The sequence below is a fragment of the Gracilinanus agilis genome, chromosome 2, assembly GCF_016433145.1.
Source record: "Gracilinanus agilis isolate LMUSP501 chromosome 2, AgileGrace, whole genome shotgun sequence".
Lineage (NCBI taxonomy): Eukaryota > Metazoa > Chordata > Mammalia > Didelphimorphia > Didelphidae > Gracilinanus > Gracilinanus agilis.
The window spans coordinates 164,413,568-164,434,672 of NC_058131.1; the positions used below are offsets into that span (position 1 = coordinate 164,413,568).

General features: G+C 36.1%; 1 protein-coding gene across 1 annotated transcript in view; it reads right to left on the reverse strand.

Moving 5' to 3' along the window:
• The window catches only part of CSGALNACT1 (chondroitin sulfate N-acetylgalactosaminyltransferase 1), a 107,905-nt gene that overhangs the window by 78,825 nt on the left and 7,975 nt on the right, over positions 1–21,105 (reverse strand). The gene's annotated exons all lie outside the window — the stretch shown is intronic.

Sequence of the window (21,105 nt, forward strand, 5' to 3'; positions counted from 1 at the left end):
ATAGGAATAGAAGGACCTTTCCTAAAAATAATAAACAGTATATGCCTAAAACCATCAATAAACATCATATGCAATGGGGATAAATTAGAAGCCTTCCCAATAAGATCAGGAGTAAAACAAGGATGCCCATTATCACCTCTATTATTCAACATAGTACTAGAAACACTAGCAGTTGCAATTAGAGAAGAAAAAGAAATTGAAGGTATCAAAATAGGCAAGGAGGGGGCTAAGCTATCACTCTTTGCAGATGATATGATGGTCTACTTAAAAAATCCTAGAGAATCAACTAAGAAGCTTGTAGAAATAATCAACAACTTTAGCAAAGTTGCCGGATACAAAATAAATGCACATAAATCATCAGCATTTCTATACATTTCCAACACACTAAAGCAGCAAGAAGTAGAAGGAGAAACACCATTTAAAATCACCTTAGACAATATAAAATACTTAGGAATCTATCTACCAAAACAAACACAGGAATTATACGAACACAACTACAACACACTTTCCAAACAAATAAAACTAGATCTAAACAATTGGAAAACCATTGATTGCTCATGGGTAGGACGAACTAACATAATAAAAATCACCATTCTACCCAAATTAATTTACCTATATAGTGCCATACCTATCAAACTACCAAAAAACTTTTTTACTGAATTAGGAAAAACTATAACAAATTTCATTTGGAATAACAAAAGATCAAGAATATCAAGGGAAATAATGAAAAAAAATGTGAAGGAAGGGGGCCTAGCAGTACCAGATATTAAACTACACTATAAAGCAGCAGTCATCAAAACAATATGGTACTGGCTAAGAGACAGAAGGGAGGATCAGTGAAATAGACTTGGGGTTAATGACATCAGCAAGACAGTGTATGATAATCCCAAAGATCGGAACTTTTGGGACATGAATCCACTATTTGACAAAAACTGCTGGGAAATTTGGAAAACAATATGGGAGAGATTAGGTCTAGATCAACATCTCACACCCTACACCAAGATAAATTCAGAATGGGTGAACGACTTGAATATAAAGAAGAAAACTATAAATAAGTTAAGTGAACACAGAATAGTATACTTGTCAGATCTGTGGGAAAGGAAAGACTTTAAAACCAAGCAAGAGTTAGAGAAAATTACAAAATGTAAATTAAATGGTTTTGATTATATTAAACTAAAAAGTTTTTGTACAAACAAAAACAATGTAGTCAAAATCAGAAGGGAAACAACAAATTGGGAAAAAATCTTTATAATGAAAAACTCTGACAGGGGTCTAATTACTCAAATATAAAAGGAGTTAAAGCAATTGTTTAAAAAATCAAGCCATTCCCCAATTGATAAATGGGTAAGAGACATGAATAGGCAATTTTCAGGTAAAGAAATCAAAAGTATCAATAAGCACATGAGAAAGTGTTCAAAATCTCTAATAATTAGAGAAATGCAAATCAAAACAACTCTGAGGTATCACCTCACACCTAGCAGATTGGCTAAAATGAAAGAAGGGGAGAGTAATGAATGTTGGAGGAGATGTGGCAAAATTGGGACATTAATGCATTGCTGGTGGAGTTGTGAACTGATCCAGCCATTCTGGCTGGCAATTTGGAATCATGCTTAAGGGCCTATAAAAGAATGCCTGCCCTTTGATCCATCCATACCATTGCTGGGTTTGTACCCCAAAGAGATCATAGATAAACAGACTTGTACGAAAATATTTATAGCTGCGCTTTTTGTGGTGGCGACAAATTGGAAATGGAGGGTATGTCCTTCAATTGGGGAATGGCTGAACAAATTGTGGTATATGCGGGTGATGGAATACTATTGTGCTAAAAGGATTAATAAACTGGAGGAGTTCCAGGCAAACTGGAGAGACCTCCAGGAACTGATGCAGAGCGAAAGGAGCAGAGCCAGAAGAACATTGTACACAGAGACTGATATACTGTGGTAAAATCGAATGTAATGGGCTTCTGTACCAGCAGCAATGCAATGACCCAGGACACATCTGAGGGATGTATGGTAAAGAATGCTACCTACATTCAGAGGAAGAACTGCAGGAGAGGAAACATATAAGAAAAGCAACTGCTTTAACGCATGGGTCGGGGTGGACATGATTGGGGATGTGGACTCAAAACTACCACACCAATGCAACCACCAACAATTTGGAAATAGGTCTTGATCAAGGACACATGACAAAACCAGTGGAAATGTGCGTCGGCCATGGGTGGGGGGAGTGCGTGGGGTGAAGGGGAAAGTAGGAGCATGAATCATGTAACCATGTTAAAAATTATTATTAATAAATGTTTAAATTCAAAAAAAAAAAGAAAAGATGAAGGGCATGGTTTCAGAAAAACCTGGGAAGACTTATATGAATAGATGCAAAGGAAAGTGAGCAGAACAAGGGAATAATTATTCAATAATAACAATATAAATAATAGTGAAAGACTGAATATATCTGATCAACACAATGATCCACCAAATCTCCAAAGCACTCATGATGAAAAATTCCAGATTCTCTAATGCAGAATAAAGCATATTTTTTCCTTTATTTTTCTTGTTTTTTCTTTCAGAACATGGCTAATAGAGAAATGTTTTTCATGACTTCATATGTATAATGTGTATCTTATTTCTTACCATTTCAGTGGGTAAGGGCTATGACCCTCTCATAATCATGTTTGCTTTTGTTTCCATATTTAAATGTTTCCCTTTCTTAATTTATGAAGATTTTATTAAACATCTTAAACAGCTGTGCAACTAAGTCAACCAAAAATAATACAAAATTTTAACCAGAATCCTTAAACTTCAAAAATGTTGCTGTTAGATCCATTTCTCCAGTTTATGAACACCAAGTTTAATCCTCTGCCTAGGTGGCCTCCCATTCCTCAGTTAATCCAAGAGAAGATGAGTGAGTAGAACAGACTGGAAGCAAACTAAGAAAAATAGGAAAGTCTTTTTCTGAGCTATTTCTTTATACTATGGAATCTTTGAAAGCAAAGGCTAGTTGTGCCAGTATGGAAGGGAAGTGGACATTTCTTATGACATCTCCTGAGTTGTTCCATTCAGGTTGATGTGTTCTAGCACTTGCTTCATTCAATCATCTACACCACTGTAAAGATGTCAACTATACTAGTGATAAATCCAATTTAGATATGCAACATACATTCTTCCCAGCTTATAAAAACAAGATAATTCCCAACTAAAGCCATTGACTACTCATCACTGTTCTGAAAAGACAGACTTGCTCTCCAACCGGTCAAGTGGAAATCAGAAGATTTAAAGGAATTGAGACAAAGATTTTTTAAAATTTCAGTGGCTTGCAGCGTTGCCCCCTAAGAAATGAGAACCCTGTAAACTCTAAAAATTGAGGAGGAATATGGCACTTTTGAGGAAAACATGCCCTTGTTCTGATACTTAGGAACTATTGTAAGAGAGCCATCATTTCTTTCAGAAAAAGAAACAGTAAAGTTAAATGTTGACAGCAATGAAATGGCAAAACACATTTCATTCTAGTCTACTGAGCAGGAAGCTGGAGATCCCAGGTGCCAGTGGTTTCAGTGAAGAGCTGAGAAAGAGAGAGTTTAAAACTGAAAATTAGGAGGCAGATGGGTAGCTCAGTGGATTGAGAGCCAGGCCTAGATTCAGGAGGTCCTAGATGCAAATCTAGCCTCAGGCATTTCCTAGCTGGGTGGTCCTAGGCAAGTCACTTAACACCCATTGCCTAGCCTTTATTGCTCTTTTGGCTTGGAACCAATACATAGTATTGATTCTAAGGTGGAAGGTAAGGGTTAAAAAATTTTTTTAATGAAACGGAAAATTAAATTAAATTAAAAATTAAAAAATAAAACCTATGTGTTATGGCCAAGACTTGAATTAGAAAAATGGACTGATTGTACTTTTGTACAGTTAATAGCTAATGTAATCAAAATGTGGTTTCATGATTTTAAAAAACTTTAAAATATGTATTAAATCTTGTGAACTCAGTGGTTAAGTTGTGTAAAATAAATGATTGCAGCAAAAGAGGCTATATTATAAGTATACTGAAGGTAACAAAAATTTTAAGATTTATTGTATGTCAATAAATTTTATTATTTTGAATAAATAAATGAAAGGGGGTGAGGAGAAAGAAAAAAATTGTGTCACCTAGGACTAACCAGGATACTAAAGACCTAGTTTGACCAGGCAAGGACTTTGTGAAATTAATAAGTCTCTTTTTCTACAAATTAAGGTTGTGAGTAGGCTGCTATATAAATATTAAAATATTATATAAATAGGTAGCTGTTATCACCATCATAATGTGATAAGACTGATTTCATTTTGGGGGCTGTCATCACATTTGTGACTCATATTAAGCTTACTACCAAAAAAAAAACCTCTGGTCTATTTTATATTAATTGTGTACATAATATGTCACCCATCCCTGTAATTAGATGAATATTTTAAATCCAAGTGTCTGACATTAAATTATGACTATTAAATTTTACCACATTAAATTCAACTCATTCTAATCTATTGAGACCACTTGGATCTTGATTTTGTCATCCAATATAGTGACTATCCACCTCAAGGCCACAACCTCCATGAATTTGATAAATATGCCATCTAAATCTTTAACCAAATCATGGATTGTTTTTAAAATGCTGGATTAAACAGGACCAAGGACAGAGCCTCAAAGTATTCTACCAGAGATCTTTAAATTGTCCAAAAGCGTTATAAAATCGTGTATACCTTTTGAATCATTATCATGTTCTTGAGTCCTTTTCCCAACCAGTGTAAACCTAATGCCCTTTGAGTCACAACATCATTGTTATAAAAAGGTTAAAGCAAGTTATGAGCACTGACTGAGCAAGGATATTGGTTTCTCTTCAAGAGATGAGAACGTCATCTCTTTTTCTGGACATATTTTAAGAAGCCAAAAAGGCCCCTCAAAGTAAACAATAAGGAGGACATTTCTGAACTCCTGACTGAATTTCCTTGAGAAAGGGATGCCAGTGAGCAGAGGCAGAGAAATCAAAATTTTGCAAGGATTTCACACAAACAGCCGATGGGGAAAAGATTAGCCTGATATAGAAGAAATATACAAATTTCCAGAGCTGCAGCCATATTTCTCTTCAAAATGCATCAAGACACCATGTATAGGAGAGTCAGAAATTCTCAATATCTTAGGATATAGCAGAGGACTGGACAAGAAATGAGTAGAAGTAAAGAGGCCAGAAATCAAGGAGTGCTACAACAGATAGAAGTAAATGCAGGATGGAATTCTATACTGATTTAAGATTTACAAAGATTTTTCTTGCATTTTTGTAAGTAGTACATGTATTATTATGACTATTTTACAGATGGATAATTTCATAACTCTTCATGAAATTATGTGAGCAAGTTAGTCAAGTTCTGGCATCAGGAAGACCTGTATACAAACCTGGCCTCATATTCTTAGAAGCCATTTGACCCTGGGCATGTCACGTAACCTCTATTTGTCTCTGTTTCCTTATCTGTAAAATGGAGATAATAATAGCTTCTACTTCCTAGGGCTGTAGTGGTGATCAAATGAAGAAGTAACTATAAAACACTTACCACAGTGCCTGGCATGTAGCAAATGCTATATAAATTATTAGCTATTATTATTATTATCATTAGTGCATAAGAGGTAGAAATTGAATTCAGATACCTATTGATTGTAGTACTTCTCTATATTACCTTTTCTTTCCAGCCCAGTAGTTTCTGCTTTAATGATTCATGAGCTCCTTGTGGGTTTGTGATGATAGGATTTATTCTAAAAAAATTTAATGGCACCTTTAGTAGTAAATAATTGCTCAATTATATTACAAATATATTTTGCCTCTGGAAAAAAGCATATGGGTGCTTAAAGCATTATTGGCTTATTTTATTGTAATTCAAATTTATCATGATTATGTACTCAATGATTTTGGTGTCCATGTAGTGATTACATCAAACTCTGACCACTTCTGACTAAGAACAATACATATTCTTACAGTTAATCTATCTGTCATCAAATTGTTTCCAAACCATCACAAGGGTTCAGCATTCAAACAAAAACTGATTCCCCAAAGATGGTATACATGTTTAAATCCTCATTTGCTTTCTATAGAGGATACCAGTGTAGCTTCCTCATTCTTCTTTGTTACCATATAATTGTGCCTCATCAGTTGAATAATCGTGTGATCAAGATGTAACAAACTCCTTGGTTTTATTACTTAATTCTTATCTTTGGCTCCAAGAAGGTATAACATGCAAAGCAGCCATACCCTGGTAAACCATCTTGGCAGAAGGGATAAAACAGGTTGGGGGTAACCAATGGGCCACAAACCCATCAGTGAACTGGAAAGGTATCTTCCTCAATCATGTAAAGACTTGTCCTTGGCAGAAAGGGAAAATGAGAAGAAATTTTTCCTATATCCCATGAAGGCAGCTAAAGCAGGTGCTTGATATCAAAGATGTTAAAGATATCAAGGTAATTTGCTGCATCCCAGGTTATCCCCAGTTATCCTGAAATTTGTCTTGCCAATAGACTTTGATGACTAGAAAAGAGTGAGCTTGATGATTTGTGCAACTCTACGTTGCTTAATTCCAATTCATGCACAAGTCAGGATATTACCTGTAATGCCACTTGTCCTTTTTTAAAACAAAGGACAAACAAAGACATCTATCATTTAATATAAAACATCAGTAGGCAGAAAGGAAATAAGTAAATAATTTTATTCTAACTAACTATTCATTTACATCACTTGGTCAAGTGGCTAAATTTTTTAAATGAATTTCCATCTCTCAGTGAGAAAATTTGGTATCCAAATACATATTTGTGTGAGCAACCATGTTCACTTTGTTCTTTTTTTTATTAAAATACAAAAAGAAATTCTATACATAACGAGATTTAAAACTGTATCTAATGCTGAGCCAAATATTGCATACCTTTGTTCAATTCTAAAAGTTCAATATCAAAATTAAGTTTCAATATGACTATGCTAAACATTTTCCAGGTTATAATTAATTTTACTAAAAATGTTATTTATATTTAATAAAATCTGTAAAGAAATTTAACATGAAGTCTTGCCAATAATAGTAAGCATTATGAGGTCTTCCTGGATTACTTTTATTTCTTACAGAATGTCTCCTATAAAATATTCATAATTATTTCATAATTAGAGATTTATAATTTTATATTTAGAGTTTTCATAATTGTAGGTAGAATAAACTTGTATGTTTTATAATTATAATTATATTTTTTAAGCTTGCAATTTGAAGATTTTGGCAGAAGTTATTATTGTAAGCACCTAATGAATAAACCTAAAAGAATATTATGAGTAGTCTATTAAATTACCCTGGAGGTTCATGACAGATTTTTTTAGCTAAGCAAAAAGATCCTGGGAACCATTGTGCAAGACCATATTCCCCTTCCACTTGTTTCTAGGTATACTTTGGAAATAACTGCAATTAAAGCATAAGTTAAATCAATCTGAATGCCAAGAGCCTATATAATATATCAGCAAAATTCTCTCACCATCTAAAAAAAAATTACAGATCCTAATTGGCATTAACCCAACCCTGTACCATAGAAACATAAATCAATGCTAACATGAGCGGAATAAATTTGATTTCCCAAGGGAAATATGGCCACCTACTGTGGAGATCAGACACATCAATTTGTGGGTTCACTGAGAATTCACTTCCAAGGGATTACTAGAAAAAGAAGCATGGATTCAGAACAGCAAACTGGCAGTTCTGCAGTCTCTCAATCCAACAAGAGCATCCTTATCTATTAGACAACTTGCCTATCATCAATACTGACCAAATTTTCCATGACAAAAAATAATCAACCAAAGAATGGTCCACAAAGCCATCTTGATTGATATATGACAGGCCTCATGATACACATAAAGTTGGTCTTATCCATTCTTTGGTTCTCTTTGACGTTTAGAGAATATAACTCGTTCTTCTGGGAAGAAAGAAGAAGAGATACTTTCCCAATTCTACTAAAGAAAAATCTAAATTACTAATAAAATTATGACTACCCATTACTCTTATTCCATAAAAGAAAGTACAGTAAAATATGAGGTTCTTAGCCAAGAGATGTACTCTACATTCTCTCCATCTTCTCACATTCCAAAGTGTAAGTCAACAAACAGGCATAGCTCTGGTCCAAGGATCAGTGAGTATAGTATGAAGCCAATGGCATCTTTCCTGGTAGAACTGTGTACATGCACTAGAAATATGATGTATGACTCCATGAAGATTTTTGCTCAGACCTCTAGGTTTCTCACATACTCATCAAGGCAGGATTAAAAGGCATGGGCTATGGATTTCCCTAGGAATATCATTCTCAATTCCTTTATCCTTGCCAAAGTCAATACTTCCTAGTGTAGCCTACTTTCCAAGTCTGGTCAGAATATATCTTTTTCTTACAAAACTTCTGGTTTCTGGTTGGATTTGCTTGTGTAGATCAACTGAAATGATTAGTTACCAGTGGAATGGCTTAACTGTTTTTATCTCATTCCAGAGATTAGGGGAAATAATCATCGAACCCAAATTCCAAAGATTTCTTAGTGTTTTTGTGGGGTTTTTTTACCATCAATTATTTCATAAGCTCACTTCCATTCTAATCAAGTACTCTATTTCATAATTCCATCTACTACCATTGTCCCTTCAGTAAGTTTTCCTCTAAAGAATGTAGTTTGAAACTTATAAGATCCATTTCCTTACTCCTTGGTTTGAATTACTTCTCATAGTCCAGGACTGTGTTGTTCCCAGTATCAGTTATATTCAACTATAACCCACTTTCTAAAGTGTCACAGAGAGACTTCACTCCTTCTTCACAAAAAGCTTTAGACTCAAATAGCCTCCAGGAGAAAATCTTTGCATCTTCATTGGATTTTCCTGGCTTGGCTAGAGTTCCTGGCAAGTAATGTCCAGCTTGACATTGCTCAAAATATAAATCAGTGGAGTGCTATGCATACTTTAAATTTAGTTTCATTTACATGGCCTCTGCCCTATGACTCAAGATCCCTGTAAACTTATACTGCAATCTCACTGCCCGAGCTGTGCCTTGGGCATGCTTCTTATGTGTCTTTCTTTCTCTAGAATCCAGTGGTTTCTCTAGACTCCAATGGATCTCTCCAATCACCCAGTATTGACCATCCCAAGCTTGGGATCCCCACATATTTCATGAGGCAGTATCTCTGCCTTGGTGGCACCTAAGGCACACTTCCCATGAATTTATCTGAGCTTTGGCTGACATTTCTTGTTTTGGTAACTTGAGACTCACCAGGAATGTGAAAGCTACCAGCTCTGACCTCTGGTCATCTAGAAGCTGGGAGATGGGGTGGGAGGAAGGGCAGAGCAGAGGAGGGGAGGGAGGAAGTATCCAATTCAATAAGCAGAGTAGCCTCTTCTCTGTATTTGCCATAAACTTATCTCTCTCTGGCTTATTCTGTATATCTTTAAACTAGACTGGAAGCTCCTTGAGGGCAGGGATTGTCTTTTCCTTCTTTTTGTGTACATAGCACTTGGCACATAGTTCCTTGCACATAGTAAGCATTTAATGAATATTTACTGATCAATTGAGATGTAGAGCTGAAAGGAATCTCACAGGTGATTTGGTCTAAATTCTTTGTTTTAGTGGAGAACCTGGAATCTAAAAACTATGCTGAATGGAGACCAGACAGAATGCTTCACACAGTAAGAGCTCTTATGGAAATAGTAATTCTACCTTTTTGATCAGATTGTTATGAGGAAGGCTCTTTATAAAATACAAAGTGCTGATAAAAATATCAATATCATCAATAATCACACAATTAGTAAGCATCAGCATAATAATTTGCATCCAGAACCCTGATTTCAGATCTCATACTCTTACAAGATGCATATAATATCTAGTACACACACAAATGGTCAGATCATATTCCATATTTCCTAAGCTAAAATTTGTTAGTATAGTGTATGTAAAATAAAGACAAAAAAATTTCTTAGAATTTTCACCCAAATGAGCTTAATGATTTGTATAACAAAAAATAAAACCTCTCAACAGATCATAGAATAACAGAAACATAGGTTGAGAGTTAGAAGGAAGCTTAGAAGCCATTGAGACTAAGTGTTTATTCTAATGTAAGGGGAAATTAAGTCCCAGAAAGAATAAAGAACAGGGCAATGTACTATTTGTAGTAAGTGGTGGCATTTTGGAAGCCAGAGTGGAGTAAAATCTGTCTTCTGACATTTTTTTTTCTTTTCTGGCATGACTGTAATAAAAGAGAAAGTTGTCCTACATTCAGGGCCCAGCACATCCTTTTACACAAGTCTTCTCCTTCTAAGGAACTATTCTGATTTTAGTTCAAACTGGTATAGACCCAATTCAGAGAAAAACACACTGTATCTGGAGTCAAAAGATCTGATTTCAAATCCTAGTCCTTGAAGAAATGATCTCTAAGATCTTTTCACCTCTAAATCTATGATCTCAAGAAGGAGCAAAGCTGGAATTAACTCAAAGCCAAGTCCTCAGACTCCAAGTTGTTTACACTAAACCCAGGGTTTTTACTCTTTTTTGTGTCAAAGGCCCCTTTAGCAGTCTAGTGAAGTCTATGGGTGGGACCCTCTCTCAAAATGGCATTTTTAAATGTATAAAACAAAATACATAGGATTACAAAAGAAATCAATTATAGTGAAAACAGAGGTATGGTTTTGCTTTCCCATCCAAATTCATGTGCCTTCTGAAATTTGTGACCCAAAGTTAAAAACTCATGCACTAAACTATATTGTTTCTTAAACAGAAATTTTGAATATCACAAATTTACTACTCTGCAATCTAAAGTCTAATTTTCCTACCCACGGCTATGTTAGTGACAATCTCTATAAACACTAAAACAAAAAACCAAAACTACATCAGTGGCAAAATTAAACTTTGCAATACTAATACATTTTTTTCAAATTTTGTCAGAAAAATTACATTCTCTGTTGTTAATTTCTTTTTCTTTTCTTTTTACATTTTTGGCTTTTGCAAACAGACCAAAATTACTTTTCATTTCAGAGGTCTTTGAACTTTGTACCTCCACTATGTATTAAATATAATATTAGCCTTAAGGAACCATTAAATTAATGTCAGTTCTCTACTTGCCATAATTAATCCTAAATGGTGTTATTCAAGGTAATACTTCTGCAAGGCTAAAAATAAATGAACACCTTAATGTCTCTTTTAGCCAAAGGCGTGTCTCTGAGTTGAGCAAAAGGCAGGCATAAAACCCAAAGAAACCCACCTGGAAACCATATTACTCTGAAAATGACTGGGAATAATTTACCTAGTCGATTTCTTTTTTCTTTTCTGACTCCCTTCCTTTTTAAAAAATGTCTGAGGACTTCTGTCAATAAACACATCTGGTAACAGACTGACAGAACAGTATTTTATCTTTGATAATCCAGAATCCCCTCCTTAGGAGAGCCCATATTGGGCTGCTGATGGTAAGATCAAGCCAGAAAGCATTTGGTTTCTGGGCATGGAGCAAAACCCATGTCTGTATGCCAATGAAACAGTTGTAGATTATGCAAGGGATTTTTGTACTAATTCAACTACTTAAGGCCAATGATCAGATGGAGTAGAGACCAGAGTATGAAAATGAACACTTTCTCAGACATTCTTACCCCCAAAATCCCCTTGAAGAGGAGATGTAAAGCTAATAGAGTTACAAAAAATTAGTAAAATTCACAAATCAGCCCTGTGAACGATGAAACTCTTTAGGGCATTAGGAGAATCAGAATAGGAGGAAGCCTCTGAGACCAACTACTGAAAGTCACTATCTGAATAAAAATCTCTTCTATAAGGTATCCAAGGGGCAATCATTCAGTCTTTGGTTGAAAACTTCCAATCAAAGGAACATAATGCCTGAGGCAGTATGTCATTTAGTTTCTAAACAGCCCTAATTATTAAGAAATTTGTGCTTTTATTAAGCTTAAATTTCCAGCCACTGCTTCTCTCTTTAATGATGCAGAACCAAAGAACTTTGGTTCTGGAATTAGAGGTCCTGGGTTCAAATTTAGCCTGTGGCACTTACTACTGCCTCTGAGACCATAGGCAACTCAGGACTTCCAAGGACATCAGGTTCCTCATCTGTAAAATAAGGTTATAGGGACTAAATGTGAACAGCTAGATGGCATAGAGGATAGAGCACCAGACCTGTGATCAAGAAGACCTGAGTTCAAATCTAGCCTTATAGACTTCCTGGCTGTGTGACCCTGGGAAAATCACTTAATCCTGTTTGCCTTAATTTCCTCATCTGGAAAATGAGCTGGAGAATGAAATGCCAAACCATGACAGTATCTTTTCCAAGATGTCAAGGTTCTGGTCATCTTGGTTAAATTTTTTCCGTCAATGTCCTTCCTAAAGAATATGTGGTTGACATAACTTATTCTGAACATGGAGAGACTAGGAAAAAATATTCCCCAACGCCTAGCTGTCCTATCACAAGCCCCAGTCAAATGGTGCTTCCAGGCCACTATAACCCAAAGGTTGTTTTCAGATGAACTCTAGTCATCTCACTAACTGCAATGTAAGAAGTAGTGCAGTGAATAGAGCATTGAGCCTGGAAGGAGGAGGACCTGAGCTCAAATCCAACCTCAGACATTTACTTACTATGTGACTCTGCATAAGTAACTTTATCTTTGTCTGTCACAGTTTCCTCAACTATAAAATGGGTATAATAACAATACCTACCCACTCCTCACAATTGCTGTGAGGTTCAAATGAGATAATGTTTGTAAAGAATTTAGCCTGGCACATAGTAGGTACATAATAAAATGCTTGTTCTCATTTCTTCCTTCTCATACTTGATAATCTGATTATATGCAGGCACACAAATTAAATAAACATATAAATCATATATCATATATGTATAAATATAGTCACAAATAAAAATATATTTATATATAAAATATCATGTTTTATGTGTTATATAAAGTAAATAAATTATATAACGAATAACTAGATGTGAATTTATATATATATATAAAGAAAATATGATAAATAACCCTATATACAAAATANAAATATAATCACAAATAAAAATATATTTATATATAAAATATCATGTTTTATGTGTTATATAAAGTAAATAAATTATATAACGAATAACTAGATGTGAATTTATATATATATAAAGAAAATATGATAAATAACCCTATATACAAAATAAATATGTATAAAGAAAATATATAGTAAATAACTATACACAAAATAAATATACATAGTAAATATATAATAAATCACTATATACACAAAATATACATAGAATACATACAAAATATATAACATGTGTTTATGTGTCTCACATATATGATACATCTACACACAAAATAAATACAAAGTAATCAGGGCAGAAGGAAGGAGAATCATTAATAACTGGGTGTAGGGTGGGAAGCAGTAAAAGCCTCATGCAGGAAATGCTTTCAAAGTATTGGTATAATTTCATGATTTTAATTCACTCTTTCTGGACCTGAGTTCTCTCACTTACAAAAAAGGTATCTTGAGTAGACAGCTACTAAGTCTCTTCCAGCTCTAAACTTACAACCTTCAATCAATGGTCCTTTGTCTGGGGTCTGGAGTATTGACAGAGGAAGTATCTGCTATGTTGAAATCATGCCTCTTTGGAAATATCCAAGTAAGTTTACCAAGACCAACACTCCAAAAGGACCAAAATTCCCATCCACTAAAGCAGTAACTAAGTACATTATCCTAAACAAAAGGCTGAATCCTTTTCACTGCCTTTGCCAAGGCAGAGAGGAGTGGGGTTCTATTATTTTTCCATCCCCAGATGTTTGAGTTTGGCAGCACACACTAGAAAGCTTCATTAAGGAGTTGAAGATGCTGGCTAGATGAAGCTGATGGAAAAAGGGCTGTAAGTGGTTTCTGTGTAAGAAAATCAATTTATTGATACTTTGATTTATTGATTTACTTTTACTATTTGATTATTGATTAATTTATTGATTAATTTATTTACTCAATAACCAATAAATTTATGGTTCATGATCTCAAATGATAACAGTATTAAGAATAAATCTTCTCAAACCATTTATCTGAAAGGCCTGAATGCCCCACAGTGGAGCCTTGGAAGGCTGACAAAGAAAAGACAAACCTGGACTTTAGGAGAACCTGGAATCTAAAAACTATGACAAACAGAGACCAGAAAGAATACTTCACACAGTAAGAGCAAATAAGTGTTTACTGATGACACACTGAAATTTTTAATAGCACTTTGAACCTTACAAAGAGCCTTCCTCATAACAATCTGATCAAATAGGTAGAATTACTATTTCTATCTTAAAGATGAGAAAGGTAATGTTCAGAGAGGTAAAAATAATTTGCCCAGAGTAAGTGATGGAGTCAGGAAGGGAATCCAGGTCTATTGACCCCAGGTATGTGGTCTTTCCATTACTATATGCTGCCTCTCACTAGGTCAAACTCTAAAGAAAAAAAATAGTTGGGCAGGTAAGTTGCTCAGTGGTTAGAAAATCAGGCCTGAAGAGGGGAAATCCTCTAACAGATACTGAGATAGACACTAGGATCAAAGGAGACAATATATATGAAGCACTTTGCAGACCTTAAAACATTCTAGAAATACTTGTTTAAATAGAAGGTTAAATTCCACCTCCAACAAATGTGAAGGTGGATTATCATTTCAAATGATAATAGTCCACATACATATGCATGGGCATGTATATATGGATGGAGCCCACTATCAAAGTCATTGGCATCTAAACACACATGTGAAAATAATAATAATTCACATTTGCAAATTTCTTTAAGGTTCACACTGTGCTTTCCTCATAACAACATTATTAGTGACATCATGGAAGCATGATTATTCCTGGTGTATAAATGAGGAAACAGATACACACACATATACACACACATGCTCCTATAGATCTATATAAAGATATGATATATATTTATACTGATATATTCTCTATATTTGTGAATATATATGCATATGTGTGTACATAGGTGTCCAATTCTTTGGGTTGGTATAAATGCATACAAACACTGCTTTGACTTTATGGCACCCTGTTTTCCAGCTCCCTATAAATTTATCTTTCTGAGCTTTTAAGATACAGGGAGAATTTGATGGCATAGTAAATCTTTCCATTCCATTCATTCTGCGACTCTCCCTAGCCAGTGAAGTGCCAGCTGAGGCTCCATCTTAAGGCTGAATGATCAAGACTGTGTTGACACAGGGTCATGAGGGGGTGACAACCACAAGTGGTCCAGAAGCACCAGCTACAGAGGAGAAACTTGATCTGGCCATCTGAGGTTGAACCCAGGTCTGCCTCCCTACAATAACTTAAGCATTACAGAAAAAAAAAAACTCATTGTTTCAAGCTGGGAGAATGACCAGCCACCAATCTGGACATAAAGAAGCCTGCTGACTTCATAGATAATAGGCTCTCCTTACATCCCACCCCACTCAAAGTAGCTTTTACTCCTCAGATTCAAGGATTAAAGTCAGCATTATTCTGGAGAACAAGCCCTCAGATATAAATCTTCATCTGCTCTTCCAAATAACTCTGAATGTTTCCTTAAATAGCATATGGTATACTACTAATCTAGGCATTCTAAATACACACAGAGACTTATGAAAGTTTGCTGTTGTTCACACCATCTTTAACAAACTGTCTGTAAAACAGATTTGGATAAGGGGGAGAGGAAGGAAAGAGAAGTTGATGTGGTGTTGACAGTATTTTGGGCAGTGGGGAAGGAGCTGAGAAAATTAACTCAATAAGCATTTATTAAACACCTATTGTGTGCCAGGCACTGTACCAAAGAGAGCTGTCTTGTTCTCATTCTTCATTGTTGTTCAGAACTTACAATCATATCCATCTCTTTCTGAATTCCTTTGGAATTTTTTTTGGCAATGATAATGAATGGTTTGCCATTTTATTCTCCAGCTCATTTTCCAGAAGAAGAAATGGAGGCAGACAGGGCTAAATGACTTGTTCAGGGTCACACAGCTAGGAAATGTCTGAGACTGGATTTGAATCCCTCAGGATACTCCTCTTGTTGGGAAGGGTGGGATACTCTCGTGTCCAGTCCTAGCTCTGTACAAGAGAAAGATCTTTTCCTGGACTTGTTTCAAGTGACTGATAATCACCATGATTCTCTACCACCACTGGCCTCCCTTTAACCTCCTTTGCCTTTAGTTTTTTGTTTTCAAGGAAAAATTAGTAATGATTAGGCAGGCTGTGGAGAAACAGGCAAACTATTAGGTGGTTAGTACAGCTGTGCAATCTTTTTTAAAAAGCAATCCCGGTATTATGCAACAAAAAGCTTTTTTAAAAAACCTGTCCATAATTCCAATTTGACCGTGTGATTTTACCCCAAGGATACTGTTGGCAAGAAAAAAAGGCCTTCTTGTTACAAAAATATTCAGAGCAGAATTATTCATGAAAGTGAAAAACTAAAAATGTGCCTATAGCCAATAATTAGGGAACAGGTGAACAAAATGAGATATATCCACTGTACAAATCGAATAAGGAATGACAAATTTACAAATAAATATGGTAAAGCAAATATGATGGGGCACAGAGTGAAAAAAGCAGGATCAGAACTTTATATACTGACTACAAATATGTTGATGCTATTAACAGTAGCAGCAGCAACAATGGCAACAGAATCCAAGAAAAGAGATTCAGAGAATGAGGCCGAGGAAGACTGAAAGGTTAGTTCTATCCTCCTAAAGACCAGAGATGATTAAAATAAAGGACAGCAACATGTAAAACAAACAGGGACCTAGTCACGATTAGGCAAATATTTTGTATTTTGTTCTTTGCTTTGTCGTTGTTCAGAAGTAGCAGGTGAGAAGATAATAAAGCAGGATATCCATGCAAATCTTATAACCTCCTTTTGGAACTCTTTCTGTCATAAGCTTCACATTCTCTTTCTTTTCCTTTACTTCCTAAGAGTACATACAGGCTCCTAGATCCAAAGCTAGCAGGGACCTTGAAGTCATCTCTCTTTCTTAAAAACACTGAGGGCCCCCATGGGTTAAGTAATTTGCTCAAGGTCATCCCACAGACAATGACAAAACCAGGATTCAAACCCAGCTCTTCTGGCTTCAAAACTCAATCTGGCATGCTGCTCACCCTGCAACATGATTAAATAAAGTAAGGTCTCAGTCTCAACTAATCTACTCCAAATTTCTCATTTTCTGTTTGTGTCTGCTAGCCTTAGAAGGAATAAATTCTATCTGATGTAATGGAAAGCAGGGAAGGCTTACAGCTAGAAGGTCTTGGAAATACAGTAGCTGCTTAACAATATGACGTCTAAGAATGTAATTTTGATTTCTGGGACCACTACTGAAAATGCAAGAATGATGGGTCCTTGGTCAGAAATACAATATATCTAACTAGCAAGGGCTGACAAAAAGGCATTTTTGGAGCCTTGCAAATCTATTCAAAAAGGCAATAAAATGAAAAGGAAGGTGGGTCAGGGAGAACAACCTATGTAAATCTACCACGCCAGATACCATAGAGAGAAGCCATAATATAAGAAAAATAGCAAGAGAGATGCCTCTATATCACTAGGAGACAGAATCCAAGAAAGGCACTCACAATAAATCTGTGGCCTCAAAATGTCTATGGCAAATGCACAAAGATGGGCAAGAAGCAAGATGAACAACAGGGCCTAACACTCAAGGACAGAGTTTAAGGCATAAGTATCACTAAATCTGGAAAGGTCTGCCTTCATGCAATAGGAACACAAGACTTAAAAGGAAGAGATTGGAGGGAGGAAGGGAGAGAAGACAAGCATTAAAGTCATATGAGGAAATCCAGAAACTAGAGGTAAGGGAATGTGGTGGAAAGTACTTGGGTGAAGATCAAGGGAAGCAAAATTAATCAACCAACAAGCATTTATTAGGTGACTCATATCAATCAATAAATATTTATTAAGTGCTTACTATGTAACAGGAAGGGCAACTAAGTGATAGTTAGATAGTTAGATAGCAGTGGATAGAGTCAGGAAGAACTGAGTTCAAATCTGTCCTCAGACACTTATTAATAGTGTGACCCCGAGCAAGTGTCTTTTTGAGACTTTTGTCAAACAACCATTTGCCTTAGTTTTCTCATCTGTAAAATGAGCTAAAGAAGGAAATGACAAACCACTTCAGTATCTTTTCCAACAAAACTCCAAGTGGAGTCACAAATAGTCCAGCATGACTGAAACAACTGAACAACAACAAAAATGAAACAGTTCCTGCCCTCAAGAAGCTTACTTTCTGATTGGAGAGATAGCATACACATAAATCTGTGTTCAAAAAATATATCCCAAATAAATACAATTAGAAAAAAAAAGTTGATTGGGAGGGGCAATAGCCAAGGAGAATCAGGAAAGGTTAAAGTGATTTTTGAGATTTTTGAACAAAGCAAGAGATTCTACAATTGGGTGGGAAGCGGGAGGTTGGACTTGAAGTCATGACAATACGTATTCAAAACCTGTCTCCAAAATGTGTAAATCTGAAACAAATCATTTAAGCTTCAGTCTCTGAACCTAAATTTTCTCATCTATAAAAGGAGAGTAACAATACCTCACAGGGTTACTGTGAAGAATAAATGAAATAATATGCAAATATATAAATGTTAGTAATTATCATCTATTCCATTCTATTCTATGACTCTAAGATGTGGATCTAAGGAGGGAATGTGTTCCCAGTGTAGGGAGTAAAGTCAAAGACAGGAAGTATTATTTGATACTAGAAGCAATGGAAAGACATTGGATGGAGTTCACTGAATAGAGGAGTGATATGATCAGACCTGTACTTCTCTGGGAAAGGGAAAAAAAAAACAGCTGCCTGGAGAATGGATTAGAAAGAGGCATAAAGACCCAGAAGAGGGAGATGATGAGGGCCTGCACCAAAGCAGTAGCTGTGTGAGTTGAGAGAAGCTACCTTGAGAGATGTTGTAAAGGCAGAAGAGAATTAACAAATGATTAGATAATGTGGGGTGAGGGAGAATAAGCAGTCAAGAAAAATAGTAAATAATAAAGAAGGCTGGTGTTGTCCTCCATAGATGTAGGGAAACTTGGAAGAGGGATGGGTTCTTGGGGGGGGGGGGAATGATGAGTTCTTGTTTTAGGCATAATGAGTTTGAAATATATAAAAGATATCTACAGTTTGAAATATCCAGCAGGCAGCTGGAGGCATGTCATTAAAAGTCAAGGGAAAGATTAGATATGGAAGAGAATAGAAGATCAGTATCTTGGGGTCCACACAAAGTTGTTTTTGTTGTTGAGTTGTTTCAGTCATGTCTGACTCTAAGACCCCACTTGGCAAAGATACTGGAATGGTTTACCATTTCCTTCTCCACCTATTTTACAGATGAGGAAACTGAGGCAAACAGGATAAAGTGCCTTTTCCACAGTCACATAGCTAGTAAATAGCTGAGGCAAGATCTGAACTCAGGAAGATGAGTTTTCCTGACACTGGACCCAAAACTCTATCCATTGGGCCACCAAGCTGCCCTACACCCATAGTTAGAAGGTATCAAAAGGGCAACGAACTAGAAAATAGACTGAGAAAGAGTGCTCAGAGAGGGAGGAGGAGAATCAAGAGAGAGCAAAGTCTCCAAAACCCATAGAGAAGGGAGAATCCAAGAGGAGGGGGTGGTCAAAAGATATCATCAATAGACTTAGATGAATAAAGGACAAGGAAAGAAGATGGAGGGAAAGTGATAGAATGAATAATAAAGTAAGATGTGTGGAGTGTGCTAACAATAACAATAAGCTGTAACTGATGAGACAAACCAAGAACATGAGAAAATTAAAGTTATTTTTCAGGAAAGGAGAGGCTCAAAGAAAGGAAAGGGCCATCCAACTGTCTATCAGTCTTGATCCATACCTGCCCATTTAATCTCGAGTCCTACCTGTGCTCCTTTGCCTACTTTGGTCTAGTCGGTAAGCTCTGGCTCCTCCATCTGCCTGTGTCCCCTTGCAAGACCTGGACCTTTAAATGTGAGTTGAGCCCATGACTTTCCATATGGCCTAACAACCCGGACTCACAGATTTAATCTCAAGACTTGTGGTTACCGTGTACTTGTTTTTCATATGAACAACTTCCCTCCCTTCCCCGAAGCCCCATAATTTTCATCTATTTGCTTCCCAAGTTGCCCCCCGTTATGGCACTAGCTCTTGGTACAGGACAGCCTTGTCTCCAGGCCATTTACAATCTGTCTCTGTGAGGTATAGTTTTGAAAATCATACTGAGATATTTATTATCAAAATAATGGTGCCATGTTTGCAAGCTGAGTTAATTAATCCTTGTGGTACTCAATTGGCAAAAACAGAAGTCTATAGCTGGAGATTTCCATATTGTGAATTCTGATAGAATCTTATGCTCTAAGATCCCCTCCCAGTTGGGCATCTGAATTTCAAGCATTCAACACCATGATTCTACTTCAGTCTCATTCTGGAACTTCAGAGCCTGGGGCTTCCTCACCGAAACATTCATCTGTCATGTCAGCCCTCTTCTCCCATTGGTAAATGCTTTCCAAGACCTTGATTTTGGAGAAGAGCTTTGGCAAAGCAACCTTTATTCCCCTCCCAGCTAGATTCCTAACTTTCCAGAGTTCAGCTCCATATCTCCTCACCAGTATACCTTCCCCATTCCCCAAACCCCACTTTTCAGCTCCATTTTGTGGACTGTCTTCCTCCCTTAAATCATAAACTTCTTGAGGGGAAGGACTGTATTTCTTTTTGTTTGTACTTGTATCCACTTGTATTTCTGTCTTGGCATCAATACTGGGTTTTGGTTCTAAGGCAGAAGAGTGGTAAGGACTAGGCAATGGGGGTTAAGAGGCTTGCCCAGGGTCACACAGCTAGGAAGTGTCTGAGGCCAGATTTGAACCCAGGACCTCTGGGCCTGACTCTCAATCCACTGAACCACCCAGCTGCCCCCTAAAAGATATATTAATAGAATGTTTCTGTTTTAAAATTTTTTAAACTATTTTTGTTAAAATAAAATAAATATTGCTTAAAATTTTTTAAGTTGGTTTAGGACTTAGGTGTTTGTGAAAGACTGAGTCAGTCAGTAATTATTTTGTTGTTGTTTGGTTGTGTCCAACTCTCCATGAC